Below are 15,184 nucleotides of genomic sequence, written 5' to 3' on the forward strand. Positions count from 1 at the left end.
TGGTCCAGCACATTAAAAAAAAAAAAAAAAATCCCGGGCTTCCCTGGTGGTGCAGTGGTTGAGAGTCCGCCTGCCGATGCAGGGAACACGGGTTCGTGCCCCGGTCCGGGAAGATCCCACATGCCGCGGAGTGGCTGGGCCCGTGAGCCATGGCCGCTGAGCCTGTGCGTCCAGAGCCTGTGCTCCGCAACGGGAGAGGCCACAACAGTGAGAGGCCCGCGTACCGCAAAAAAAAAAAAAAAAAAAAAATCCTAGTACCAAACAAATTACTCTTCGAGGGGAGGAGGTTGAGAGCAGTGTGTACAGAAAGTGTCCAGTTTAGGTAGAAAATGTAAAAGAATTGACCTCCGCCTCAGGGTCTGCTGAGTATTGTGGATAGACCCAGGACTGGGATGAACATCGTCTCAAACATGCTCACCGCCCAGGTCGTCTGTAATTTGCACTGAGGTGTAATTGAAGCTGTTTTCCAAGATGATCAATGTTTCCTTAGCGTAAAAATCAGGGATCAGCACGTGATCTCCTTGGCTGGCTGGGGTTGGATTTCAGCGGAGGCTGAAGAGAAGAGAATCAAGCATCGGGAATATTTGGACCATGTGAAGCCGCTGGGGATCCTACACACCTGAGGCGTTTTGTGTAACAATTTTAACAGTTGCTGCCACGTTGCATCGTAGTCTTACCAGTCTTGCTAAAACATATTGCACTTTTCTGTTTCTTCAAAGCATGATAAATAAAATGAAACCTTTTTTTTATTAATTCCATTTTTTCTCAAATTCTTTTCCCATTTAGGTTATTACAGGGTATTCAGTATTGAGCAGAGTTCCCTGTGCTATACACTAAGTCCTTGTTGGTTATCTATTTTCAATATAGCAGTGTGTACTTTTTAAATGTTTAAATCAGGAATAGCCTCAAAGCATTGATCAGTGCCTCCAGCTGTCGGCAGAGCTGGTTCCAGGGCCTGTGGAGGTTTGGGAGACCATCCTTTTGAATAGTGTGTCTGCTTTTGGTGGATATTGGTGTTGTTTCCCTGCCTTGTGGTCTGCGGTGCCTTCTCAGTGCCATCAGTGTGTGGCCTGCAGCCCCTGACCCGTAGGAGCATCTCTTCTATTTCCTTCTTTGCTGCTCCCAGGCTTCTGGGTGCTGAAAAACCCTTCAAACCAGCTTGTTAAGGTTGTTAAACTGGAGTCTGAGACACCAGCCAAGGCCTGAGAGGACTCAGCATGTACCATCTCTGGTGTGGACCAGAAGAGAGCTATTTTTGCCTAAAAGGTGCCTTTCTTGCTTACTTCTTGATCTCTGGCTGTGTTTTGTGTAGATGAGGGTTTTGGCTAGCATAATTTGATAGATTAGGAATCACTGTGATTTGAAGGAAAAAGATGAATAAAAATAGGGTAAAGGCCCTATTGTATTTGGAAGTTGTGTTCTACCCTGACCACGTTAAGGCAGAATCCCCTACAACTGCTTTAACACCGCGTGGCTGGGCCCTAGGAGAGCTGTCAGCGAGCCTACACTGTTGGGGGACTATAAAACAGAAACGTGGCTCTGGGTGAATTTGGTAGAAGGAAATGTGACTTCCTGTCCTGTTGCTACCTTGGAAAATAAACCGTTCATCATGGATCTGTTTCCTTAATTGTAAGTTGAAATATTTAAAACAGAAAGTAAGAGTCTTCTAGCTTAGCATTCTGAATTGTGTGTGTGTTTCTATTTCAAGTCCTTTAAAATACAAGACTCATGGCAGGTGGCCAAATAGTACGCATCGCATCCAGTGCCGTCGTGAGATCAGCTATCAGGACAGGAGCAGCAGAGCAAATGCCCTGGGCCTCTCTCATCAACCCTGACCTGATGGAACAGGGCAGGCAATGTCGGAGATGGACACCACTTTTCTGCACAGAAACCTTTTAACCAGCATCCATTAGACAGCAGAGAACGGGGTGGCTTCTCTGCTGGGGCCCCGGAGCTGTCAAAATTGATGAATAAGAATAACTCTGACACACTCCTCATTGGTGTATGGTGGGCTGCCTGAATTTTAAAATCCTCTTCCTTTCTCTAAAAATGTTATATCTCATTCTGTATGTTCCAAGATGATCTACATTTAATATTTTTCCACCCCCTTAAATCTTGCCATCTACATGCTGATGGGTGAAGGGATATCTCATTCTGAAAATCTCAAGCAACTTTTAATTTTAACAAAACTGCAAAATTCATAAATTTTAAAAGGAAAGAAGAGGGGTGGGGAGGCGTATTTCACTTTCAACGTGTTGTCAGAAAGGAGTGAGCTAGAGTCTGGAGACAAAATCTTGGCCATGAAATGATGACAAGATACCCATGATTCTGATCTGTCACAGTGATGATAACAGACAGATTGGTTCTTCCCGAGGGTCCTGGGGGCTTCCTGAGGATGGCGGCTGGTTTGGAACCAGAGCTGAGATTTCCTCCTCTCCTTTTCAGATTGTGTTTGCAGCATGCTCGCCAGACATGGAATCTTAGAAGAGCCACTGCGAATGCTAGATGCAGTCTGTAGAATTCATTGTCTTTTAAATTTGGATATCATTCATGACCACACACATGCTTAGGAAATGGAGTATGCATATGTCATTCAGATGCTCCTGGTACAGTACGTATACTTGTGAAAATGTATCTGTGTAAGGTACTAGAGTCTCTTATAAGGTCCAAAAAAAATCCTGTGTGGATCTGTCCACTTTATAGACCCCAAGGACACCTCTGATCCCTGGTTAGTCATCCATTCACCCACGTCCCCAGTGCTCTGAGAGCTTCTGGGATTGCCTGCTAGGGTCTAATTCATACACTGTATTTACATGTTGAATTATAATCCTACTCTACCTAAATCAAATCACTGCCTTGCTTTCCTATTACCTATAACAATAAAGTCAAATTCCTTGCTTGAGTTCCAAGGCCTCTCTGATCTGGTCCGTACCTCCCACCTCCTCTCCTGTCACTGTCCTGCCCAATCCCTCTCCTTCTCAGCCGCCCTGGCCTTCTTTCTGTTCCTAGAGCACCAATCTCATTTCCTCAGGGCTGTCGCACTTTCTGTTCTCTGTGCCTGGAATGCACGTTTCACTCTGCAAGACTGGCTGCAGCTTCTTGACATTTATTCTGTTCCCTGACCAAATGTCCCAACCTCCGAGAGGTCTTTCCCAACTACCCTATCAACCGCTACTCCCTCTCCATCACTTATCACATGAGCGTTTTATTTTTCTTCTCACTCTGAGACTGGATCTCTGTTTATCCACTTGCCATCTGCCCGTCTCCCAGGCAAGAGAGCGAGCTCAACGGCAGCACGGACATTGCCGATGTTTTTCAAGGCCCCCTGGGCAGCCCCGAGAAACGGGCCTGGCACGGAGGGTGGCTGACTCCATATGTGTGGACTCAGTGACCACACCTGCACTAGCTGCAAAGTGAGAGTCATGTTTTGGGAGTCAGAACGACAACAACAAACTAAACTAGGAAAATAAAATTTCTTCTGAACGATTGGCCCAAATGTCATAAATCTCCATTTCCCGCTGGATTTACATCACTTGCTTTTGTTTGTTTTTTTTTTTTTTTTTTTTGGTACGCGGGCCTCTCACCACTGCAGCCTCTCCCGTTGCGGAGCACAGGCTCCGGACACGCAGGCTCAGCGGCCATGGCTCACGGGCCCAGCTGCTCCGCGGCATGTGGGATCCTCCCGGACCGGGGCACGAACCCGCGTCCCCTGCATCAGCAGGCAGACTCTCAACCACTGCACCACCAGGGAAGCCCCATCACTTGCTTTTGGACAAACGAAAAAGTACAATTCTCTTATATCCCAGAGACTTTTCTGCATCCATTTGCTTCCTCCCATCCCTGTCACCTTGGAAATCGCTCGCTCAGCTGGCCGTGCTCTCCTGTCTCCTCTAAAGCCGATTTGCAGCTCCTGCCCTGAGGAAGCCCTTCTCATCAGCCTGTCCCTCCACCTCCGTCCTCACTCCTCAGCACATTTGGGTGCTGGCATGTTCACAGGCATCCTATGTGTGAATTTGCCCTTGCTGATGTCCTTTTCTAGAAAAGTAACTTTATCCTTTGATGTAGAGGTAGCAGGGAGAGGGACAGGCAAGGGTACTTTGTAATCATATTTTCAGTTACTTGAAAGTAAAAAATTGTGATTTTTTTTCCCCCTTTGCAAAAATTTTTTAATGCTGTTAACTGATATCAGAAGCCACCTGGGTCTCCTATTAAATGGGCCTGCTGTCATCTTCAGAAAGGTAGTTTGTTGCCTGAAAGAAACAACAAAGTCTTGTTTGTCTACCGACTAAAATTTAAAACACTCAATGTGACTGTAGCCAATCAGAATGGTCTCAACCTTTCCAGTAATGACAACGTGTCCATGGTCCTTGACAGCAGGACGTGAAGAAGGGCACTTACTCCTGTGAATCACAGGGTGCAGGATTTCGGGGGTCTCTGCCGACCTCCCAGCCCAGGACAGACCCTGTGAAGCCATCCAGCACTGCAGCAGAGCCAGCGAATAATGAGGTCACTCACCTCATCCTTCCTCCTGCCTCTGGGCAGCAGCAAAGCCAACCGACCCTAGTCAAACAGCTTTTACAAGAGCCGCACACACTTTCTCTTCAGTGTTTCCAAAGACAAAACCTTGGCGAGGTGTGTGAAGTGACAACACAGGAAGGCGGTTGTAGGGCCGAACCAACCCTGCTCTCCATTCTCTCTCCCAGGCTCAGAGACCAGCCTGCCTTCCTGTGGTTTCCGTGGAATCGAAATGTTTGCATGGGTTTCGTCATCTCCAGGAGAAGCTAGCTGGTCATGCAGTGACGGCCTCGTCCTTCACCAGGATGCCAAGTGTCGGGGGATGAACCCAGAGACTTCATAGAGCAGGTGTGTCCCCCCATCCTCCACCTGACTTCTGCACCTTCAGGTTTCATAACTCAACCTGTCTCAGAGTGAGGTGTTATTTAATGGTGTGATAAAACAAGGATACATATTTTTACCATGTTCACACCTGTGGGATTTTGAACTACAAAAAGGCAGCAAAGGGGAAAGAGAAAGGGTCAGTGAAACCCTATACTTCATTTTCATTTCTCAACACCCCTGTTTCTGATACCCAAGCATTTCTTCCTTCTACCATTTTCTTCTCACTGAGTCCTCACAGCTCAAGTAGAAAACTTGAGAGATTTCCTGGGAGGTAGGGAGTACGACTGGCTCAGACCTCCTGCGTTGGTCCCACTGGGGCCTCACAGCTTCAGTCTGGTGGGGATATACTGAGCGCAGGCCTGCAGCTCACATCCCAGTCGAGTGAGCCCTCACCCGGGATTGGCGGGGCTGTGCACATGTGTGTATATGTGCGTGTGTATGTGTGCTAGGAGCAGGCTCGTGGGATGGGGAGGGTGGAAAAGCCTCAAAATTCAACCTCCAGAGAGGAGTTTTAACTCAAGAGAGTCCCAACTAAAGACTTTTAGTACAAAACTAGAGACAAATGCATCCTTTATCAAAAGGTCTTACCAAGAAACATGTTAACTACTTGTTCTTTTCATTTGAACTTAAAGTTAAGTCACAGTTAACAGGCCCTTCTGGACTCTTAACTAAAGATTGTAGCCGGAACAGAATTATCTAGAGCTCCACAAGAAATCTTCCATGTGCTGTCTGTCACTGGCTTTGACAGGCCTGGTTCTACTGATGTTACCATGTCCTGTGTGTCTCTCTGAACTTGTTCTAGCCCGTGTTTATAGTGTCTCTCCACACCCCATCTGCAGCCAGTATTTGAACAACTCCTCCTGTCTCTTTCTTCCAAACAGAAAAGAGGGAGGTACCACCAGTGTCCTCTGATGGAGTGTCACGGAATCACGGCTGTGACATCTTAATAGCCGCACTCCATGACAGAGCCAAAGTTGTCCCTGCTTTGCTAAATGACAGGTCAGGAGGGGCACAAAAAATGACTTTCTCTCAGCCTCCTCCTGTCCTGTACTTTAATGCATTTTCAGTCAGATTGCTCAGAATTATTAACATTTTATAGTGTATTAGAAAAGTGATGTCAGGTCATTTTCTTTTTTCTTTCCTTTTTTTAAAAAAATATTTATTTAGGCTGCGCCGGATCTTAGTGGCGGCACGTGGGATCTTTTAGTTGCGGCATGCGGGCTTCTTGGTTGTGGCTTGTGAACTCTTAGTTGTGGCATGCATGCGGAATCTGGTTCCCCGACCAGGAATCGAACCAAGGCCCCATAAATCAGGAGTGTGGAGTCTTATCCACTGTACCACTAGGGAAGTCCCGATGCCAGGTCATTTGCTAAAGCCTGAGTCTTCCTGCACTTTTATCCCCAGCTCAGCTTTTGAGCTGGTAGCATAAAACCCTCTCAGTTTTCCCATTTGAGAAGAAAGGTACATGAAATGGGCCTTCAGTGTGCTTTCAAGAAGACATGATTTTTCAAGTCACTTTGAACAATTTAGAAATGAGCACAATTGCTTTTTCTATCCCTCATTTGGTTAATAGAGAAAAGGGTTTCTCAAGCTAAGATGAGAACTTCTGGAAGAGTCATGAGCTCTATGGCTCTGGATGTCTCCCAGCTGGTTTTAACAGGCAACTCAGGTCTGGGGAGGGATGGATGGCTAAGTGCCAGCTTAATTGGAACGTGGGGTTCCAACTCCAGCTCCACCACTATGTGTGACCTTGGTCAATACCCTAACATCATTACAGATCACAGTGATAAATAACATCGTGACATTATCAGTAGGGATAACAAGAGTAGCTACCTCATAGGATTACTATAAGGGTTAAATGAGCCCATCCATTTGGTTATTATTCTGGTGAATAGTAATTGTAGGGCAGAGAAAAGAGATTGATTAATCGCTGAGAAACTGGGAGGATGAAGAGTTTAATGAAATTCAAAAGCTATTGGAAGAGGGCAATAACTTGGTGGAATTAACATCACATTTTATTTTTATTTTACAAAATCCCTTTGGGGTTCTTGTATATGGAAGGGTGTCTCACTATCCCTGCCACCCCTGTCACTTTAGGCTAGACCATGGCAGCTTCTCCAAGGACTGTATTTTGTCATTTTAAAATTGGTTAGATGGGGTAACTCACCATATTTAAAACCAACTGGACTCATTTTCGAGCTCTTGGATTACACTTTATTTTCAAAAGCTTGGGGGAAGTTCTTACCCAAAATGCCCTGGTGAATTCTAGAATTACAGAAATTTCTTCCCAAAGTACATCCGAAGAACCAATTCTACAAACTGTCCGTTATAAGATGAATAAGGTCTGAGGACCTAATGTATAACATGGTGACTATTATTGATAACACTGTATCATATAATTGAAATTTGCCAAGAGAGTAGAACTAAAGTGTTCTCACACACACAAAAAAGATAACTATGTGAGGTGATGAACGTGGTAATTAACTCCACAGGGGAAATCTTTTCACAGTGAATATATATGGGAAATCATCATGTTGTACACTTTAAATATCTTACAATTTTGTTTGTCAGTTATACCTCAATAAACCTGGACGGATAGAGAGATAGATAGATAAATAAATAAATAAAGCAAGCAAGTAAGTGAGTGACAAATGGTTCCACCTCCTCTCAAATAGAGAAAGGTCTTTTTTGGCCAAGAGGAGGGAATTTCTTTTCCTTACTTCTCTCCCCAACTCTCAATGCAACCCCAAATCAAGATTATTTAAATTCTCAAACTTACTTAACAGAGTGGTCCCCCAGGGCTACAACCAGCCACGCTTCCGTGTGGAAACACAGCCAACACTTTTTGTTCACCCATTATTGAATTTCTTTCTCCTCAATTCCTTCAAAAGATGAGAATTAGGTGGGGAAGCAATGTATCTGCCTGTGAGTTCTCCTGTGTCCAAGTTCAGTAGAGGGATGTAAATATAAGGCTTCTTCCCCACGGGGCAAAGATGGGAAGGTCTCATTGAAGGAGGCCTCCAGCCCAGAGGAGCCAGAGGCGGGTGCTGACATGTTTTCCTGGCCCCGGGATTGGGCTGTGACCTCCAGGGCCGGCGCTTCCTGCCTGCATCACCAGACAGGCTCCAGGGAGTGGGCCTGGCCCCGGGACCACGGTCCTTGCTGTAATGGCCCTTCCTCCGCCTCCTTCCACCCTCACCTGGGCTGCCTCGTATTTCCCCGGTGGGGACCTTTCTCTCCACCCTCAATGCAGAAGGGACCACACCAGCCTGGTGGTGAGGGTGAACTCAGGACAGGCTTTTCCCCATAATTCTGAATTTCCTATGTTTTGTCAGTGTAAACCAGACTCTTAATGCTATTTTAATGTAGTTCTTTTGTGTGTGAATAATATGCTCTTTTTGCCAAACCTCAAGCCCTGGAACTAAGATCTCATAAAAATGCCTAGAGTCCAAAGCTAATAGCTGTTATTCAGCTGTTATGGGGTAAGGCCGAAAAAGTTTCAGATTGATGTTATTCTCACCAAGGCAGCGGTGATACGAAACTATTGAGGGGGGCCCCAAGGCTCCAGATGCCCGGGGTGGAAGAAGCGCCGTGTCCCATCAGGATGTCCCAGTCGCTTTCCCTCCACAGCCCCTGTAACAGCTTCCGCCTTCATGATCCTCAGCTCAGTGAATAGCCTCACCTCCCACCCAAGCTGAAAGTCCTGGAAGTCACCTTTGACACCTGCCCCCCAACCTCTGTCACCCACCATACACATCTGATCGTCACCAACATTCATTCAACAAGTATTTATTAAGGGCCTGTTGCACGCCTGGCGTTCTGCTGGGTGGGATGACGAAGCGACACCTGCTTGTAGGATAGAGGGTAGGGTCATGGTTAAGAGTGTGGACTCTGAAGCCGGAGGTCGCGGGCCGGTGCTGCCACCATTAACTCTGTGACCCTTGACAAGGTCTTTTTGTCTCCCTGTGTAAAATGGGGATAATAATAGCATCTGCTTCATGGTTACTTTTTGACACCTACATGAATTATAATTTCTAATGCACTCAGTGCCTGGCATATGGTAAATTCCATGTGAGTATTTGAAAAATAAAATGATAGAAGAGAGATTGGTATCAAGCCTTCACACAAACAAGTGAAGTGGCAGGTGGGAGAGGGTGGAGGCCCTGTGAGATCCCAGGAGCCTGGGCTGGGATGTGAAGGACGAGTGGGCATCAAAACGTCCATCTTCTGCCACTGTCCTCGTTCAAGCTACAGTCACCTCTCTCCTGGACCACAGAAATGTCCCTCTAAGTGGTCTTCTTTCCTGTTCCCCTCCTCTCCAGACAGCAGCCAGTGGGGTGTTTCTAAATCTTAAGTCTGATTGTGTCGTTTCCTAAATGACATTCTTCAGTGGCTCCCAAGTTCCCTCAGGTCTATATGCAAGTATCCTCAGGGGGCTTACAAGGCCCTGCGTCATTTTCTTTCCACCATTGTCTTGGTCTTCCTTTTCCTCGTCTCTTTAACCCCCAGGAAACACCCTCACACACTATACTTCAACCCTGCGGAATTTCTTTTAGTTCTCTCTGTAGGCCACAGTCCTTCTCCCCTCTGGACCTCGGCTCTTTTAGTCACATCCACCTGGCATATCTCTCTGCTCTGCCCCACCTTTCCCTGGTGAGCTCCTATCATCCTCCAGACCTCAGCCTCAGCCTCACCTCCTTGGGGACTGCCTTCCCCAGGCTCCTAAGCTGGGTTGGAGCTCCTCCGTGATTTCCCGTGGCCCCTCCTAGGGCCCTATTGCAGTGTTGATCACTTTATCTATTGATCACTTTATTGTGTAATTTTCCCCTTTACTCTCTGTATTCCTGCCAAGCTCTGGGAGGGTAGAAACTGCCCTCTTGTTCAAGTGTATCCTCTGAATTCAGCACAGTGCCGGGCACATGGTAGGCTCACAATGCATGTTATAGGTTGAATTTATGTCCTCCCCCAAATTCATATGTTGATGTTCTCACAATGTGACCTCCAGTACCTCAGAATGTGACCTTACTTGGAGATGGTATTGTTGCAGATGTAATTAGTTAAAATGATTGGAGTTAAAATATTGAAGAAGGGTGAGCCCCTAATCCAATCTGACTGGTGTCCTTAAAAACAAAAAAACATGTGAAGGGAAAGACATGCATAGAGGGAAAACAATGTGAAGATAATCCAGGGAGAAGACATTCATCTACAAGCCAAGGAAGGCGGCCTGGAGCAGATCCCTCCCTCACAGCCCTTGGAAGGAACTACTCCTGCCGAAACCTTGATCTCCGGCTTCTAGCCTTCAGAACTGTGAGACAATAAATGCCTTACCGAAGCCACCCAGTGAGCGGTATTTTGTTATGGCAACCCTAGAAAACGAAGGCAACATATTTCTTCACAGACTGGGTTTCCAGCTCCTTTAAATGTGCTCCTACAAGTAAAGACTTCGCGTGTGCACAAATATCCCCTAAACAGCTCCGTGTTCCACAAATAGATGGATCCACAAGAATGGCAGGCCCAGGTGGCTGTCAGTCATCACAGCACACAGCCAATTTCAGCGTCGAACGACCCCTCTCCCTGGGTATTCCAAGATCTTCACCCGAGTGGGCAGGGGAGGTGCTCCACTTGGCAAACTCCCACAGTGGGGGGCATGGGAGCTGACGGGCAGGCAGGTGCTTGTTTTCCTTTCCAGCCAGGAGAAGCAGCTGAGAAGGAACCAGGCAGAGCAAAGCACAGGGAAGCAGAGAAATAAGAGTAGGCGTGTGGAGCCAGAGCTGTGCTCATTCTGGACTCCAGAACCATGCCACTGTCAGGGCAAAGCAGTGCATAAGCCAAAATGTCAGGGAGGAATGTTCCCCCTTTATAAAGAAAGTTCTCCTTCTCCATTTGATTGCAGCCTCTAAGAAGCAATTTTTTCAAATTTCTTCTGACTTAAGAAGTTCAGAGTTATGTTGAGCTGAAGAAACACCAGGATCGTAATTACGGTTATTATAGGGAGTTGTTGTATGCCCATCACCACAGCATCTGGCTGTAATCACATGCTTAATGGAATGCAAGATGATCCATTGCTCATAATGGGCACTTTCTGAGCCAGGCAGCCACCAAGCGCCCACCCTCCCACTTGGAGGCCCAACAGAACAGATGTTTGTGGAAAGAGAGGATGCTTGTGCCTGTCTGGAGGGCCAGCGACCTCAGGGCAGTGCTCAGGGAGAGTCATTCCATAACAAGGTCTTGGAACTCATACGGTTCTGACCAGTCAGGAAGGGCAAGAAGCAGGCTCTTCCCTTACTCTGGGTAGCAAGAAGGGGTTGGGGGGGATCGTGATGCTCACCTCTGATCACAATGAGCCTCACAGATGGTGAAGTGTGAGTATGGGATGTAGACCCATAGTTGCTCCTGGTAACCCCAAGCTCCTGTCCCCATTCGTTAGCAACTGGGATGCCCCAACACACTGAAAAGGCAGAATGACAATCCCTCTAGTCAAACAATTCCTGAGGTATAATTATCTTAGTCTGCCCTGGCTGCCATAAAAAAACAACAACAGCACTTATTTCTCAGGGTTCTGGGGGTTGGGAAGTGTGAGATCAAGGTGCTGGCAGATTCATTTCTTGATAAGTGCTCTCTTCCCTGGCTTGCAAATGGCCACCTTTGCCTTCTCGCTATATCATCACATGGAGGAGAGAGGAGGCTCTGGTGAGTCTTCTTATAAGGGCACTAATCCCATCATTGGGGCTCCACCCTCATGACTTCATCTAAACCTCATTACCTTCCCAATGCCCCACCTCCTAATCTCCTAATGCCATCACATTAGGGGTTAGGGATTCAACATATGAATTTTGGGGGGGAAAAATGTTCTGTCTGTGACAATAATTACACTTGCTCTCTCTTCTCCCTTTCTCTCTCTCTCTTGTTTGTGTGTGTGTGTGTGTGTGTGTGTGCCCCCCATTTCTTCCTTTACACCTCAATTTTGAGAGCCAAGAAACCAAAAGTCATATGTCCCTGATCTGGCCTCAACCCTACAGATACGGCCCCTGACTGCTTTTAGTCTCACCCTGACCCCTTTTGGTCTCACCGTGCCCCAGGCTACCAGATGCCTCATGCTGGCTTTACCAGGTTTGACTACAGTGGAGTATTAGCTCATGTCTATAGGAGTCCCTTTAGACCGGTGCTATTAGAAACCCCAAGGCCACTTGATTGTACTGTGCCACACATTCCGGGTCTATTTTATTAACTTCCTCAAACATAAAACCCTATGGTCACCTAGCCTCTCTGGTATCATCATGCTTGATCTCTATGCTGCTTCTTTTTTATTGTAGTTTTCTGTGGCTGTCTTGCCTCTGTGGTTCCAATGCAAATAAACTTTCCTGTATCCTTAACCAATTCCATATCCAAGAATCTTCTGCATGCCCTAACAGGCATCTCAAACTCAACACTGCCAACGATGAACTTCTAGTATACTTTTGCCCACCCTATCCCTGTAAACAAATGTCTCTGCCATTGATTAGTTCAGTTGGTGATACCACCACCCATCCAGCTGACTATCCTTCTCCCTCACCCTACATCTTACCTAACAAATCCTATAGTGTTTAATCTCAAAATACTGCATATGTTAGACTAGAAGGCATGAGCATTTAAAATAGAGCCCCCTGGATTTTCAACTGGGAGATAATCTCTCAGACTCAACCATTTTTGAGGGGGGCAAATTTAATCAACAGTCAAATGTCTATATTTAAATTATTAATTTAGCTACACGTGTATATTTAAAATAGCACTTAAGCTATAAAGATATTAATTTAGAAATCAACATCCTCACTCATGTTTTCTGAAAGAGTTTTATTCAAACTCCTCACGTGCAGTTTTGACACCAGGGTTTCTTTCCTCACTGGAGCGTAGAATTAAGATGGTTTTCTAGAGCAAATCATGGTCAATTCTGTGTTGTTTGAGACACAGCATTTTAGAATCCAAATGTGGTTCTGTCTCTGGAAACAGTTCCTAAAGTCACAAGAACCCATCAAGCAGCTGGGGTTTTTTCAACTGTGTATTGTAATCCTTACTATGTAATCACTTAATATATTCATTTAACAGTAATCTTTCAAACGCTCGTTTGTAACACCATGCAACAGTTGTATTGTGAGGTCATAATCCCAGGAAAAATTACTGCAGTTCAATTAATTGCCTTTGCCTTTTTTTTGACTGAATCAGTCAGGAGGCCTCTCTAACACCTCAAACCAGCACTGATTCAAGCCATTTCAGGCCAGTGTGCCTTCTCCAAACATAGGGCGACCATATGCCCTGTTAGCCAGGGGCAGTCCTGGTTTAGCATGTTGTCCCTATGTAGTTATCAATAGGACCATCTCAAAAGTGTCCCAGTTTGATCATTAATCATATCATCAAGTACCGGTTTGTTGTTCCAACTAAGGTAATTGCAAGAACTCCCTAATAAGGATTTATAAAAATTCACATATAAGGTTTGTTTATCTTCTCCATAGGTTTATGTGGGGATGGGGAAGCACTTTGTCTAATATTTAGGCATAAGCGGTGTTTCTTATCAACTCTCACAGGAGCTTCCCAGGTGGTTTCTCTGCTTCCAGCGAGTTCCCCCTCAGTCCAGCTTCTACTGTGCTATCTCTCCCCTGCTTATGACCCTTCAATGGCTCCCCACTGACTACAGGATTATAGTCAAGCTCCTACCGTGGCTTACAACACCCTCATTTTCTGGATTCCCTTTTGCTTCCTAAAACTCATTTCCTGCTTTTCCCTATGTGACAGACTGAATCATAGCCTCCCAAATATATTCACATCCTAATCCCTGGAACCTGTCCATATTATCTTATAAAAAGGGACTTTGCAGCTGTGATTAAATTAAATCTTGAGATGGGGAGATTATCCTAAAATTACCTGGGTGGATCTGATCTACTTACAGTGGTCCTTATGAGAGGGAGGCAAGAAGGTCAATGAGGAAGTAGGAAAAGGGAGGACAGGCAGAATCACAGGGAAGGGCGATATGATGACAGAAGCAGAGATTGGAGTCATTCACTTTGAAGATGGACAAAGAAGGAGCCAAAAGCCAAGGAATGCAGACCGACAGCAGACGAAAAAGGACAAGGGAGCAGGTTCTCTCCTAGAGCTTCCAGAAGGGATCAGCCCTGCCGACACCTAGACATTAGCCCTGTGAAACTGAATTTGGATTTCTGACCTCCAAAGCTGTAAAGAGAACAAATTTCTGTTGTTTTAAGCCACTGTGTTTGTGGCAGTGGGTCACAGCAGCCATAGGAAACACTATATCCTACTTGGTGCTTTGCATTCCAGCAACTTCTGTCTGTCTGGTGCTCACCACTCACACCACGCTCTTTCCTGCCATCCCTCCTGCCTGGAATACCCTCTCCTCCCACCCATGTTTCTTTCTCACTCCAGCCCCCATTTGCTTGGTCAAATCCTGTTTACTCATATGACTCAGTGTGGGTGTTCCCATCACTGACCTCCACACCTACATCCACCTAGGTGGGGTGAGCACTCTTCCTCTGGCTCCCATGATTCATTCACATTCCTCTAGCATTTATTTTTCCATAGTTCCCTAAAATTATATATCTGATTGTCATCTCCAACACTTCCATGAAGGGAGTGTGTTATTTATTTTTCTATCTCCATATTCAGTAGGTGCTCAATAATTGTTTGTTGAATAATTAAAAAAAAGAATTTAAAGAACTTAACAAATATTTCTTATAAGAAACATTGGGTTATCCTTTGCCCATTTCCAAGTGATTTGAGGAAGAGCCACCTATGTTCAGTATTCTATTAGGTATCATCCTAGAAGAAATTGTGATTGCTGCCAATTGGAGAAATTCTAGGAATCAAAATGGAAGAGTTCCAGGTCTCTTTCATCCCTCAGAGAGGACTTTCTGGAATCTTGGCCCAGGGACAGATGTTTAGTGGATCAGAGAAAGCTTTCCCCTCAGATGAACTTGTTCATCAAGGTCCAGAGGCCAGGCTCTAAGCTCCATTGGGTAATGGAGCTTACTGTTGGTCTCAGTTCAACTGTTGGTCTCAGTTCAAATGGCTGTGTGCCAGAAATGTGTCCCCCCACACTTTAGCCCAAGGGCACTGTGCTGCCTTTTAAACAGGTCTTTCTGTCTCTACACCTTTGCTCACTCGTTTTCCTCCTCTTGGACTGCTCTTCTCTCTCCCTTTCCATGTTTCCATATTTCAACCTACTCGTTCATTGAAGTTCAGCTTCTAAAACGTTCCCAACTCCTAGTTGGCCATTTCACAGTTCAGATGAGAGAATATA

At 45.8% G+C, this 15,184-nt stretch overlaps 1 protein-coding gene across 4 annotated transcripts in view; it reads left to right on the forward strand.

Moving 5' to 3' along the window:
• Positions 1 to 15,184, forward strand: part of ADAT2 (adenosine deaminase tRNA specific 2) — a 145,360-nt gene that overhangs the window by 56,423 nt on the left and 73,753 nt on the right. For 2 of the 4 annotated variants that reach the window (XR_009543864.1, XR_009543865.1), the window contains exon 7: positions 4,704 to 4,863. The exons of the other annotated variants lie outside the window; for them this stretch is intronic. The gene's annotated coding sequence lies outside the window, so the exon portion shown is untranslated. The remainder of the gene's footprint in view (positions 1 to 4,703; positions 4,864 to 15,184) is intronic. 4 annotated transcript variants of the gene reach the window in all.

Source organism: Lagenorhynchus albirostris, chromosome 12 (genome assembly GCF_949774975.1).
Source record: "Lagenorhynchus albirostris chromosome 12, mLagAlb1.1, whole genome shotgun sequence".
NCBI classification, from domain to species: Eukaryota; Metazoa; Chordata; class Mammalia; order Artiodactyla; family Delphinidae; genus Lagenorhynchus; species Lagenorhynchus albirostris.